The sequence below is a fragment of the Lutra lutra genome, chromosome 2, assembly GCF_902655055.1.
Source record: "Lutra lutra chromosome 2, mLutLut1.2, whole genome shotgun sequence".
Taxonomy (NCBI): Eukaryota; Metazoa; Chordata; class Mammalia; order Carnivora; family Mustelidae; genus Lutra; species Lutra lutra.
This window is the reverse complement of record NC_062279.1, coordinates 89,654,214-89,667,242: the sequence shown is the minus strand read 5'-3', so window position 1 is coordinate 89,667,242 and position 13,029 is coordinate 89,654,214. Positions and strand designations below refer to the sequence as shown.

The 13,029-nt window shown below is 36.9% G+C and overlaps 1 long non-coding RNA gene across 1 annotated transcript in view; it reads left to right on the top strand.

The window, feature by feature from the left end:
• Positions 1 to 13,029, top strand: part of LOC125094256 (uncharacterized) — a 134,998-nt gene that overhangs the window by 29,693 nt on the left and 92,276 nt on the right. The window lies entirely within an intron of this gene.

Below are 13,029 nucleotides of genomic sequence, written 5' to 3'. Positions count from 1 at the left end.
AAATTTAATATAAGAAACCTTGTAATGACAGAATTACTACAAATATTCTATTCCTCTTTTCCTTTATTTCCAATCTATACTCTTTTAAGAAGTTTTTTGAGTAGAGGCTGAACTGACACAATAGATATCCAAAGTATGCAGTATTTCCTTTCTTCTTTCTTTACACTGACATTAATTAATCACCTATTATAACTTAAGCACTGTCTTGGGTAGAGGGAGTATAATGTTGAAGAAGACATAATTAGTGCCCAAAGAGCCTAGTACACAGACATATATGTAAACAGTCCTTCCAGTATGGTCTATGATACTATACAAGTCAACAAAAACAATACTTTCTTGAAAAGAAATTCAGGGAAAACTTCATAGAAAAAGAGATGACTAAGATGAATTTTGAAAGATGGTTGAGACTTCGCTGAAGGAAAAGGAAGAAGTACAGAGTATAGAAAATAGCCCATGGAAAAGCACAAAGTGAGAATACAGTGAACATAGAATATATGGCAGCAAGGCACAAATTGAGAAATGCATGGCAGATTTGGGCAATAGCTAATTAGCAAAGAGGATGTACAAGGACAGGTAAGGAAATAATAGGGACTGATAGTTGCCAACAGCCAGCAAGGAAGTAAACACTTCAGACCAACAACCTGTGAATCCTACCCATAAGTGTATGAGTGAGCTTGGAAGCAGATCCTTCCCCAGTTCAGACCTGAGGTGACTGTGGCACACCTTCATCATGGCATGTGAGAGCGCCAAAGCAGAGAACCCAGCTAAGCCAAGCCCAGGTTCCTGACCCACAGAAACTGTGAGATTATAACTATTTTTGTTTTAAGCCTCTACATTTGGGGTGATTTGTTACTCAGCAAAAGCTAACACTCAGAAGTTTTAAATTTCTGTTTCCAAAGTCTAAAGACTCCTTCAAATAATAAAAAAAATTATCTCATGTTCCCAAGTATTTTCTGTGGTGACAACAAAATAAATACATTGTTTAGGATGGTCAAGGGCAGGGTGGAAAATGGAAGAGTAGTTTAAAGGAAAAGTGAGTGGTATAAATCAGTAATCTCACCTCCATGGGAACCAATATAGGATATAAAATAACCCATGGGAGTAAAAGAGAAAAATAGGAGGGTTTTGATCAAAAGAATTGATGGGGCCAAACCCTCCCCAACTTGCTGTGTACTCAGTGCTTTTTTTTTTTTAAAGATTTTATTTATTTATTTGACAGAGAGATCACAAGCAGGCAGAGAGGCAGGCAGAGAGAGAGGAGGAAGCAGGCTCCCTGCTGAGCAGAGAGCCCGATGCGGGACTCAATCCCAGGACTCTGAGATCTCCAGGACTCTAAGACTCTGAGGCTTAAAACAAAAATCGGGGAGCCTGTTTCCTGCCTGCGGGCCCCCGCCCCCCCCCCCCCCCCCCGCCGCCATGCCTCCTCTCTGCCTACTTGTGATCTCTGTCTGTCAAATAAATAAAATCTTTTTAAAAAAATTATTCAATAATTTAAATAGTCCTAACTAAAAACTGTGGGAGTCCCCTAATTATTTTCTCTGTGTCCTGTCTCTCCCTGTTCTTATCCATCCCACATACCGGGGACAGACAAAGGGAACCATTGTGCAGTTGCAGGAGAGAGGTGACGGGGGTGGGAGGAATTACATTTTTCAGAAGTAAAGCTAACTGCAGTATAAGAAATACTTTGGAAAGTTATTAGTGGCAAACAAGGGAGTGCATCTCTGTAATGCAAGAACTGCCCACGTTTCTGTCTGGGGTTGACCTATGTTCTGAATTCCACTCTTCCAGCTACGCAGGGACCACAACAACAAGCAACATTGCCACCTGCTGGAAGTTAGAGAAATTACAGAGCTGGGTTATCTCTTCAAAGACACTTCAACTCCAGGCCTTGAAACTATCTTACAGAGCCCTGGGAGTTTTTGGTTGTTGTTGTTGTTGTTTTAAAGAAATGTAAACATAAATTCCAGTTGTGTTTAATTATAATTCTTATCGTCTAGGTCATAAAGCTGTTGTTCAGTTATGACTCTCAGATCTGAACTCTGAAAAGGCTGCAATTCAGGAATTGTTCTTGTTGAGTAATTTACATTTTTACTCTAGTTGATTCTATTAAATTAAAAACATTAAATCAAGCAGCTTGTAACCTAGTTATATGTATTTTGCAATTGAAGGTGGTTAAAAAGACACATGCGATTCTCCATTCAGGCAGGTGAAAGAATATATGTAGTTAAATAAAAGGCATCTAGCCAAAAAGAAAGATTTTTCTGTAGCAGATTGAGAGTGGGTAATTTAAGGTTGAGAAGTAGCAAAATGGTATTTGCATAAACTTGTTCAGTGCTTCATTTCCATTAGTAAAAGACAAAAAGTATAAAGGAAGATGTATAAGTAACTTAGGTAATTTATGATAACTTGAAAACTGTAAAACATTAAAAATATGTAAGTTAATTAAGAAGATTAAAATTCACTGTAACTGTGGGACCCCTGGGTGGCTCAGTCAGTTCAGTGGCTGCCTTTGGCTTGGGTCATGATCCTCGGGTCCTGGGATCGACCCCCACATCGGGCTCTTGCTCAGGGGGGGAACCTGCTTCACCCTCTCCTTCTGCCTGACACTCTGCCAGCTTGTGTTCTCTCTCTCTCTCTCTGTCAAATAAATAAAATCTTTTTAAAAATTCACTGTAATTGTAACTATGGAAAAATATGCATGCTTACAGAGTGGTGACCAGGAGGTCAGACTATGTACCCACTGATCATGCTAAGTCATATTAAGGTGCATTTCTAGAGCTAGTAAACGTTTGCATTTTCTCTGTGGTACTGCTATTCTGTATCAGATTCTGAACTACATGAATATAGTTTTGGCCAAGGTGTGAAGCATTCTGTCCCACTTCCTTGAATACAACATTTCCTTGGCCTATGACCTTATATGGATTGGACTTTAGTTTGCCATAATCCCTCAGATTTGCTGCAGTTCCCTTACTCCTCTCCTTAATATTTGAAAAGTCAGGAAGGTAAATAGTCTACTCCCAGAAAGAAAACCTGAATATTGACTCTTCAAGTACACAAACAGTTTCTAGGAGATGGTGAAAACAGTTCTTTACTTTGCTCTGGACAATAATCAACCCATATGGAATCCAATTCTCAGGGACATAAGGGGGTCCTTTCTTTCTGGTCTCCTTTCTCTGTCCTCTTTCTTCTCTTCTCCTTTTATCCCCTCCATTATTTTAGCTGTGTTTTTTTTTTTTTTTTATCACTTGGGGTCATTTGATTCCTTCAAGCTTTTCCTTTAGTGAAGCTGGAGCTAAGATAAGTGGAGATTACTTTCTTTTTATATTCTTTTTCATATTCTTAAAGTCCTGTGTAGGGCAGAATAAAAGGCAAATGATACTTTGAGGTTAATCCTTAGAGTGAAACATCTAAAGGGAAACAAAACATATTTTACAATATTTTCACCATTTTAAAGCACAGCAAAGTTTATCCTTTACCTATGTGAACTCCTTATTTATTACCCTAGCTTGGTATCAACTTGGGGAGAGAGAGGATGTGGTGGGAAACAACCACCCAGGAAGGAGATGAAGGAGCCTTGAAGTTGTTTGAGGTGGACGTGGATAAGGACCTAACAATATCCCAGTCAGACTTCCTGCACCCTTCCTTTTGCTAGTTCTCATCTTCCCCATGGGGGGCTTCCAGACAGTCTGCTACACCTATAATTTATAAAGGATGGCTTGTGTTACAGAAAAGAAGAGTAATGGTCTCTTTCATAGCAGTTACAAAGTAAAATCTTTGACCAAACACTACATTTATATACAGTTGCTTAAAATAATAGTTATAATCTGTGCCAAAAAGGGAAAGCCAGGATTTCTGTTTTGTGTGTCTCACCATGAGATCTACAGTCTGTAGATATTTCTCCTGCTGTAATTTCTTCCATCTGTTATATCTGTTATATTGCAGTGCAAGCACAGACGGAAACTGTTCATGAGCTTAATTAAGCAAGATTTATTTTAATGACAAGACACATGCTGATAGAAAGCCAGTGAGAGTAAAACTCAAGAGATACTATATTCTGACTGACCTTGGGAAGGGCAGTTGCCCAAAAAGCAAAAATATCCTTACATATTTTATGATAACTTGTTGTCTTAGCTAGGTACCATCCGGGCGGGGGTTGATGATAACTATGTGCTCCAGTTACTCGAATGTGGGGCCTATTTATGTGTTGACAGAGGAAGCAGGGAAGCCTGTGTAGCTGATGAAAGAATTCAACTCATTATATGAAATGGGGTTGAAGTTTATTTAGTGTTTTATTTCAAAAATTTGACTACAACTGGGACCCAAGAATAGCCCAAAGTTTCCAGAATTAACTATTGTATTATTGCAGGAGTTCTCAATGTTGGCTACGCTTTAGAATTACCTTGGACTTTAGAAACCTACCAGTCCCAAAGCTCAAAAATAGACCAGTTAAGTCAGAATAGATAATAGACTAGGATAGAGCTTGGGCAAAGAATTTCTTTTTTTAACTCCTCAGGTGATGTGCAGCCAGGGCTGAGAACCAGGACTATTAGACAGTTTACAGTGGAATGTAGCAGGCCTACATCCTTACCTCATTTTCATTACATTCACCCATAATGGCCAGGTTTGAAAATTGTACTTGAATAATCAATATCTCAAAATGAAATTTTGAACAATAGTTTCAGTCCTTGTTGTAAACCAAATGTGTTGCAGTTTCATGAAACATTGGTATAACTACCATTTATTCATAAGGAATAGTTCTATGCTGGAGAATTTTCTTCATTACTGATAATAGCAAAGACTAAATATTTCATTTATTTTAACTGACTCCATTGTGTATTTTTTCTATACCACATTAATAATTTATAGCTAAAAATTAATTTCGTCTAAATAATACTAAAGCCTGTGGAGTACACATAAAAATATTATGAGAGCACAACTGAAGAACACTTTTTTTTTTTTTTAGTTATTAAGTAAAGGGAAGGTTACCCAATGTTTCTGGCAAGAAATCTAAAATATTATGCAATTAAAACTATTTTACATTGTGTGAATATACACATATATACATGTATTAGAATATGGATTAAGCTGCTGTAAGGGGGAGACCTCCAAATGCGGTGGATTGAATAAGATTAAACTTTATTTCTATCTCATGAAACAACCAAGATGAGGGCACCTTTTGTTACAAGGAGGCTATTTCAGTAGTTGCCAGTTTCCAGCCAGTGGGAAGAGAGGAAAGGAAAGAGGCAGAACATACCACTTCTGTTTATTTTCCACTGGCCAGAACTTAGCCACAAGCACATGCCTAGCTGCAAGGAGGCTGAGAAAGCAATGGATTCTTCTGAGTGGCTACGTAACCAAATGAAAGCAAAGGATTTCTGTTACTAACAGAAAGAAGAGGAGAATGGACACTGGTATATTTCTCAATCTCTGTAATATCTACATAAAACATAGAATCTAAATATACTTGGAATACAAAGGAACCTTATGATTTAAAATTTTATTTTGAGTTTATTTCATTATGTATCCTATTAACATTTGAGAAATTTAGAATTTGTATTCCTTTGAGGGAAGGCAGCCCAAGATGGTGGCATAGGAAGATCCTGAAACACTTCTCACAGACACACCAAATTTACAGCTATATATGGAACAGTTCCCTCCGAAAAAGACCTGAAAAGTAGCTGAAAGCTCCTTCACAACAAACAATAAAAGAATCATATTGAGATAGGTAGGAAAGACAAAGATGCTCATATTGAGTTAGGTAGGAGAGACAAAGATGCAGTCTCACCAAAAATCCCATCTCTGATCACAATTAGGAGGGATTGCACAAACCCAGAGCTTCTTGCTCAGGAATGTGGGGTTCATGCTTCACATCAGTCACCCCAGTCCTTGAGACCTGCACCAGAAAGACACATGGGTTTGAAAAGCAATGAAGCTTATGTCCAAGAGGCCCAGAGCACTCTAGGGCACTGAGATACTGTTCTTGAAGAAGATTCATTTGCCCTGGGGTCCAGTGCAAAAGTAGCAATTTGAAAATTACCTAGACGAAGGAGCTTTGAAGTTCTGTTTGAAAAGCACCTAGACTATATATGAAGGAGATTCATTTGCTAATCTTAAAGTGACTATGGACAGGCAGGGGCCTGTTGGGACTTTTCCAGGGACAGAATTGCTGGTTTTTGCACTGTTCTTCTACCTTATTGGCACTTGTGGACATGCACAGTCACTGCATTCTCTTGCTTCTCTGCTAAAGTAGAGGGAGAGCACCCCAGCCTTTGCTCTTCCACTTCCTCACTAAAGCTGGAAGGCACACACATTCCACACAGAGGACAATCTTTAGTCATCTGGCTCTGGTTGCCCAGTTAGTGGAAGGAAGGAAATAATAAAGATCAGAGCAGAAATATGGACTAAAAAGACAGCAGAAAAGATCAATGAAACTAGAGCTCGTTATTTGAAAAATTGATGAACCTTCAGCTAGACTCATCAAGAAAAAAAAAAAAAGAAAACCAAGGACTCAAAATCAGAAATCAAAGAGAAGTTATAACATACCACAGAAATACACAGGATCACAAGAGACTACTATGAATAATTAGACACCAACAAACTGGACAACCTAGAAGAAATGGATAAATCTATAGAAACATCAGTCTTCTAAGACTGAATCATGAAGAAGCTGAAAATCTGAATATATTGATTACTAGTAAGGAAATTGAATCACTAATCAAAAACCTCCCATTAAACAAAAGTCCAGGACCAGATGGTTTCACTGGTAAATTCTACTAACCACTCAAAGAAGCTGTAATACCTATCCTTCTCAAACTTCAAGTAATTGAAGAGAAGAGAATACTTCCAAACTCATTTCATGAAGCCAGCATTGTCCTAATAACAAAACCAGACAAGGGCACCACAAAAAAAGAAAATTACATGCCAATGTCCCTTCATCTATGATGAACATAGATGCAAAAATCCTCAACAAAGTATTAGCAAACCAAATTCAACAGTACACTAAAAGGATCATACACTATAATAAAGTGGGATTTATTCCAAAGATGTGAGGATGGTTCAACATCTGCAAATCAACATGATACACCACATTAACCAAATGAAAGATAAAAATCATATGGTCTTTCCAATGGATACAGAAAAAGCACTTGTCAGAATTCAACATCCATTTATGATAAAAACCCACAACAAAGCAGGTATAGAGGGAATGCACTGCAGCATAATAAAGGCCATATATGACAAGCCCACAGCTAACATCATACTCAATGGTGAAAAGCCAAAAGCTTTTCCTCTAAGATCAGGAACTAGACAAGGATGTCCACTCATACCACTTTTATTAAACATAGAATTGGAAGTCCTAGCCAGAGAAATTGGCATGAAAAATAAATAAAAATCACACAAATTAGGAAGAAATTAAACTGCTACTATTTATAGATGACATAATTTTATGTACAGAAAACCCTAAAGACTCTACCAAAAAAAAAAAACTGTTAGAATAAATGAATTTAGTCAAATTTCAAGTCACAAAATCACTATACAAAAATCTGTTGTGTTTTTATATGCTAACAGCAAACTATCAGAGAAATTAAGAAAACAATTTCATTTACAATTGCATCAAAAAGAATAAAATACCTAGGAATAAATTTAATCAGAGAGGTGAAAGACCTGTACTCTGAAAACTATAAGACACTGATAAAAGAAATTTTAAAATATAAATAAATGGAAAGACAGTCTGTATTCATGGATTGAAGAATTAATGTTAAGATGTCCATAGTACCCCAAGCAATCTATAGATTCAGACAATCTCTATTCAAATATCAGTGGCATTTTTCAGAGAAATAGAGCAAAAGAATCCTAAAATTTGTATGGAACCATGAAAGATCTTGAATAACCAAAGCAGCCTTGAGAAATGCATCCTGTGCATCATGCATCCTGATTTCAAACTACATTACAAAGCTATAGCAATCAAAACAGTATGGCATTGGCATAAAAAATAGACACATAGATCAGTGAAACAGAATAGAGAGCCTGGAAATAGACCCAGGCATAGATTATCAGTGAATTTATGACAGAAAATCTAAAATATACAGTGGGGAAAGGAGAGTCTGTTCAAAAATCGTGTTGGGAAACTAGAAAGCCACATGCAAAAGAATGAAAGTAGGCTACTATGTTATACCGTACACAAAATTAACTCAAAATGAATTAAAGACTTGAAGGTAGAACCTAATACCATAAAACTCCTAAAAGAAAACATCCGAGTAAGCTCCTTCACATGGTTCTAGACAATGAGCTTTTTAATCTGGCTCCAAAAGCAAAGCCAACAAAAGCAAAAATAAACAGGTGGGACTACATCAAACTAAAAAAGTTCCTGCACAGCAAAGAAAACCAACAAGAAAATGAAAAGGCAACTTAATGGGAGAAAATATTTCCAAGTGATATATTTAGTAAGGGTTAATATCTAAAACACATAAAGAACCCTTCAACTCAATAGCAAACAAATAATTTGATTAATGGGCAGAGGATCTGAACAGATACTCTTGCCAAGGAAGACATACATATGGCCAGCAGTCACATGAAGATGCAAATCAAAACCACAGTGAGATATCATCTCATATCATTTAGAATGGCTGTTATCAATAAGATAAGATATTACAAGTGTCAACAAGGATATAGGAAAAGGCAACCATCATACACTGTGGAAATGTGGGTTAGTATAGCCACTATGGAAAACAGTATAGAGTTTCTTCAAAAAATTAAAAATATAACTGCCATATCATCCAGAAATTCCACTTCTGGTTATTTATTTGAAGAAAATTAAAACACTAACACAAAAAGATATATGCATCCCTATGCTCATCACAGCATTATTGATATTAGCTATGGTATTGAAACAAGTCTCCATCAATGGATTCATGGATTAAGAAGATAAGGTGTGTGTATATATATAATAGAATACTGTTTAGACATAAAGAAAAGAATGAAATCTTGCCATTTGCAACAACATAGATGGACCTAGAGGATTAAGTTAAATGAAGTAAGTCAGGAAGGGCAAGACAAATACTATATGATTCTACCTATATGTGGACTCCAAACAAAATAAAACAAAATGCATAGATACAGAGAATAGAATGGTGGTTACCAGAGTGGGGTGGATTTGTGGAGTGGGCAAAATAGGTGAAGGGGGTCAAGAGATATAGACTTTTAGTTTTAAAACAAATAAATCCTGTGATGTAATAAATAGCAAGGTGACTAGTCAGTAGTATTGTAGTGCACATTTGAAAGTTACCAAATTTTCAGTGGCCTATCATTGAACAGAAATGGAATCAGACTGTGCTAATTCTTGGATTATGAGTAGGGTGCTTAACTTAGCTTTTCTGTGTTTCATTTGCCAATCTTTATTTGTTATATGTTTTTAAAGGGGGTAGAGAATTCATAATACCTATGACAAAAGGTGTTTATGATATGTATATCATATATGAAAACCTGGCTCCAGAAAGGTACTCATTAACAGTGAAGGCTGTTCTTAATCTGGCATTCAGAAACCTTCACGTATCACTTCCTCTTTCTCTTCCTGTCTTCCCAGTGCTTTGGTAACACCAGATTTTTTTTTATCATACATTAACATGCCATAAATAATTTTGTACATTTACTTCTCTGTTCCCTACGCTCAGAGTTGCTTCTTGCCTGTTTTTTATTCACTTCCCAAGGTTTACATTAGATGTCCTATTACCTCTTCAGCTCTCCAAACAGGTTAAGGACTCCCTTCCATGTACACCCATGGAAATTTAATGAGAGCCCTATAAGTGCTCTAACCGTCCATCACCATGCATATACTTTTGTCTCTGCCATAGATTATGAGCTTTTTAAAGGCAGAAATCAGGTCTCATTCATCATTCTATAGATCATAAGATGTGTTCCATAATGTTTGAATGAGTCAGTGGGTAAATGGGAAAGATTAGAAACCATCAATTTGTATTTATTTTGGAGTCACAGAGAGTGCCCACATCACATCAGGAACTAGGAGCAGTAAATTAAGGTTGTAGTTTAGGAACTAAATTTTTAGATCTACATAAATACACAAAATCATCTGGAGAATACAGAATGGCTCCAGGCCAACAGGACTCCACAGAAACCAACTCGACTGTATTAATAATTTATGTAAAGAAAAAATGGGCCATTTAAAGAAGAGTGGGTTAACCCTAGTAATATTAGAAAATCAGGGTCACTGTGGCAAGACTTGATGATGGCTCTTTGGAGTACTTTTCAGGAAAGAGTCAGCTTTCTAGAATTTGAGTCCCAACTGTAACGTTTTTCATGGAACACCATAGATAGATCATCTTATTTTAGCCCAGTGCCATTAAGCATGCATGCCACATAGCTCTCATTTGTGTTCTCATTTGTGCTCATCTCATAGCCTTTAATTCTTATTCTCCCCATTATAAACTAAAAATTGATTTCTGATTGTGATTTGGCTACTCAAGTGGACTCATCCATTATAGACTTCAGTGAGGAACTCCATGAGAAAATTTATACACCTTCAAAGCTAATGCCCCTGTCCAGTCAGCTTTCCTTTGGATAATATTTTTATACTTTTGATTATAAAATAGACCAATGTCCATACCTAGTACGTAAAATTAGTGATGAGAACTTAAAACTCTCCCACATCTGCCTAAGATGATTTCTAACACCAACATAGATACAATTCTTATCATTATTCTTCCTTCAAAAAGTCCTGTTAGTTGGGGCACCTGGGTGGCTCAGTGGGTTAAAGCCTCTGCCTTCGGCTCAGGTCATGATCTCAGGGTCCTGGGATCGAGCCCCACATCGGGCTCTCTGCTCTGCGGGGAGCCTGCTTCCCCCTCTCTCTCTGCCTGCCTCTCTGCCTACTTCTGATCTCTGTCGAATAAATAAATAAAATCTTTTAAAAAAAAAAAAGTCCTGTTAGTTAACTTGGTAAAAGGATTATATGACCTGGGAGCACTGCTAAACTTAATACCTAAGGTTATGAGTCTGAGTTGATTAGGCATTTTGTCCTCAAGTCACAAAGACTGACTCAGTTTGTCTCAAGAAAGGTGAATGTGTTGTAAGGGTACAAGTGGCACTTAAAAGGAAGGAGCATTAAAGGGATCTAAGAAGGCCTAGAGGACAATAGGAGAGTCAAGATCCAAGCATGAGAGCAAGAGAATTCTGATTTTGTCTCTTCACATTGAGAGCTCAATAGTTTTCAGTTTTGTGCTTCACTATTAACAGACTCTCTCTAATGGCTATTTCTGGCTCTCTGTTTTCGTTTTGATTACTTGTTGACATCTGTCTTCATAAATATTCAAATATCCACAGAGGGAAATTCATATTAGACCTCAAGCCACTGTCATTTATGTTCAGGCAGAGCCTTTGCAACATTCTTATCTGAGGCTGCTGACCAGTCTATAGGCAAGTCCCCTGGGTTCAGGTTCTCATCAGAACAATCCCCTGTGGTGAGACCGGGCAGTTGAATGGTTAGAACCTGATCGACTATGCCTCAGGCAATCAGGAGGTCCAAACATGGGACAGTTCTCCTTATAAGAAGCTGTGGGTTGGCAGGAACTTACAGGTTAATAAAGTCAGTAATTAATCAATTGAGACAAAGAACGCAAATGTAAGTGTATGGATGGGCTACATCAGAATCTCCTGGGATCCTTCTAAAAGTAGAGAATTCTGGGTTTCACTTTAGACCTACTAAATTAAAATCTCAAGGAGTAGGATTAGAGAATATACATTTATTCTCCAAGTGACAACAGCTCTAACATATTGATGGACTGGAATTATGGGAAGGATGGGAAGGATCAGACTGAAGGTTAGAAAGTCTTTATTGGGGCACCTGGGTGGCTCAGTTGGTTAAGTGTCTGACTCTTGATTTCAGTTCAGGTCATGATCTCAGGTTTGTGATACAGAGCCCTACAATGGGGTCTGCACTGGGCATGGGGCATGCTTGGGATTCTCTCTCTCTCCCTCTACTCCTTCCCCATCTCACACATACACACATACACACACGCACACTCTCTCAAAAAAATGAAATGAATGAAAGTCTTCCTGATTCTCTTAATAAATTTGTAGGGGAATTCTGATGTACTCTAATGGAATTGTGGCTAAAAACACAAAGTAAAAGTGCCAAGGTACAATAGTTTCTTACAAAGAATTTAAAAATGTGAAGAATATGTTTCCCTGTAGATTCCAGAGTTTATACAAATGACAGTCTAAGAGACCAGAAGGAACTAATGTTAAACTCAACCACCATGAACTTTTGAGATTGCCTTAAGCAATGTTGAGAGCTTGCTTCATTTTCTTTTTTCCTTATATATAACAGGTATATTTGATAAAATATCATGATGTATAAAGTAATTTTTTCAAAATGCTACCTAAATTATAAAATTTTCATGAAATAATTTAAGAAAATCTTTTATTTTAATGGAAGAAAGGAAACTATTCTTTAATGCTTTAAAGGAAGAGTTATTTAATACAGATATTCCCTAATAATATTACTATAAAAATAAGCACATACTACTTCTAGATATCATTATCTTTATTATAAAATATATTTTATGTTGAGGTAACATTTCAAAGGATATTTGGCAAAAATCAATTGAATTCTATATACACAATTTCATTATGTGCAACATATGTAAAGGACTCAATAATTTTTCTAGCATTGCACATAGACTGATTTTAGAAAAAAATAAAGCTAAAAGTTATCTATTTAAAGAGGGATTTCTTTCTACTACTCTCCCCCACCCTGTCTTCCATATCGTATCACCAGTGGTGGGTGAGGCAGTGTTCATGGGAATTCCACAAAAAGCATCAAAAAGGGTAAATTAGTTGAAAACAATGTTTCCTTTATCCAGAATACCTCACTGTGCCGTAATTTGAAAGTGCTTTCAAAAACTAAATATTTAATCATATAGGATTCACTATTGTTTATCCCAAGAATGAATAGAATTCCCTTGTCTTCAACAAAGAAATCTTAGGCAGAGCTCCAGCACTAGTCTTTTCTGCTGT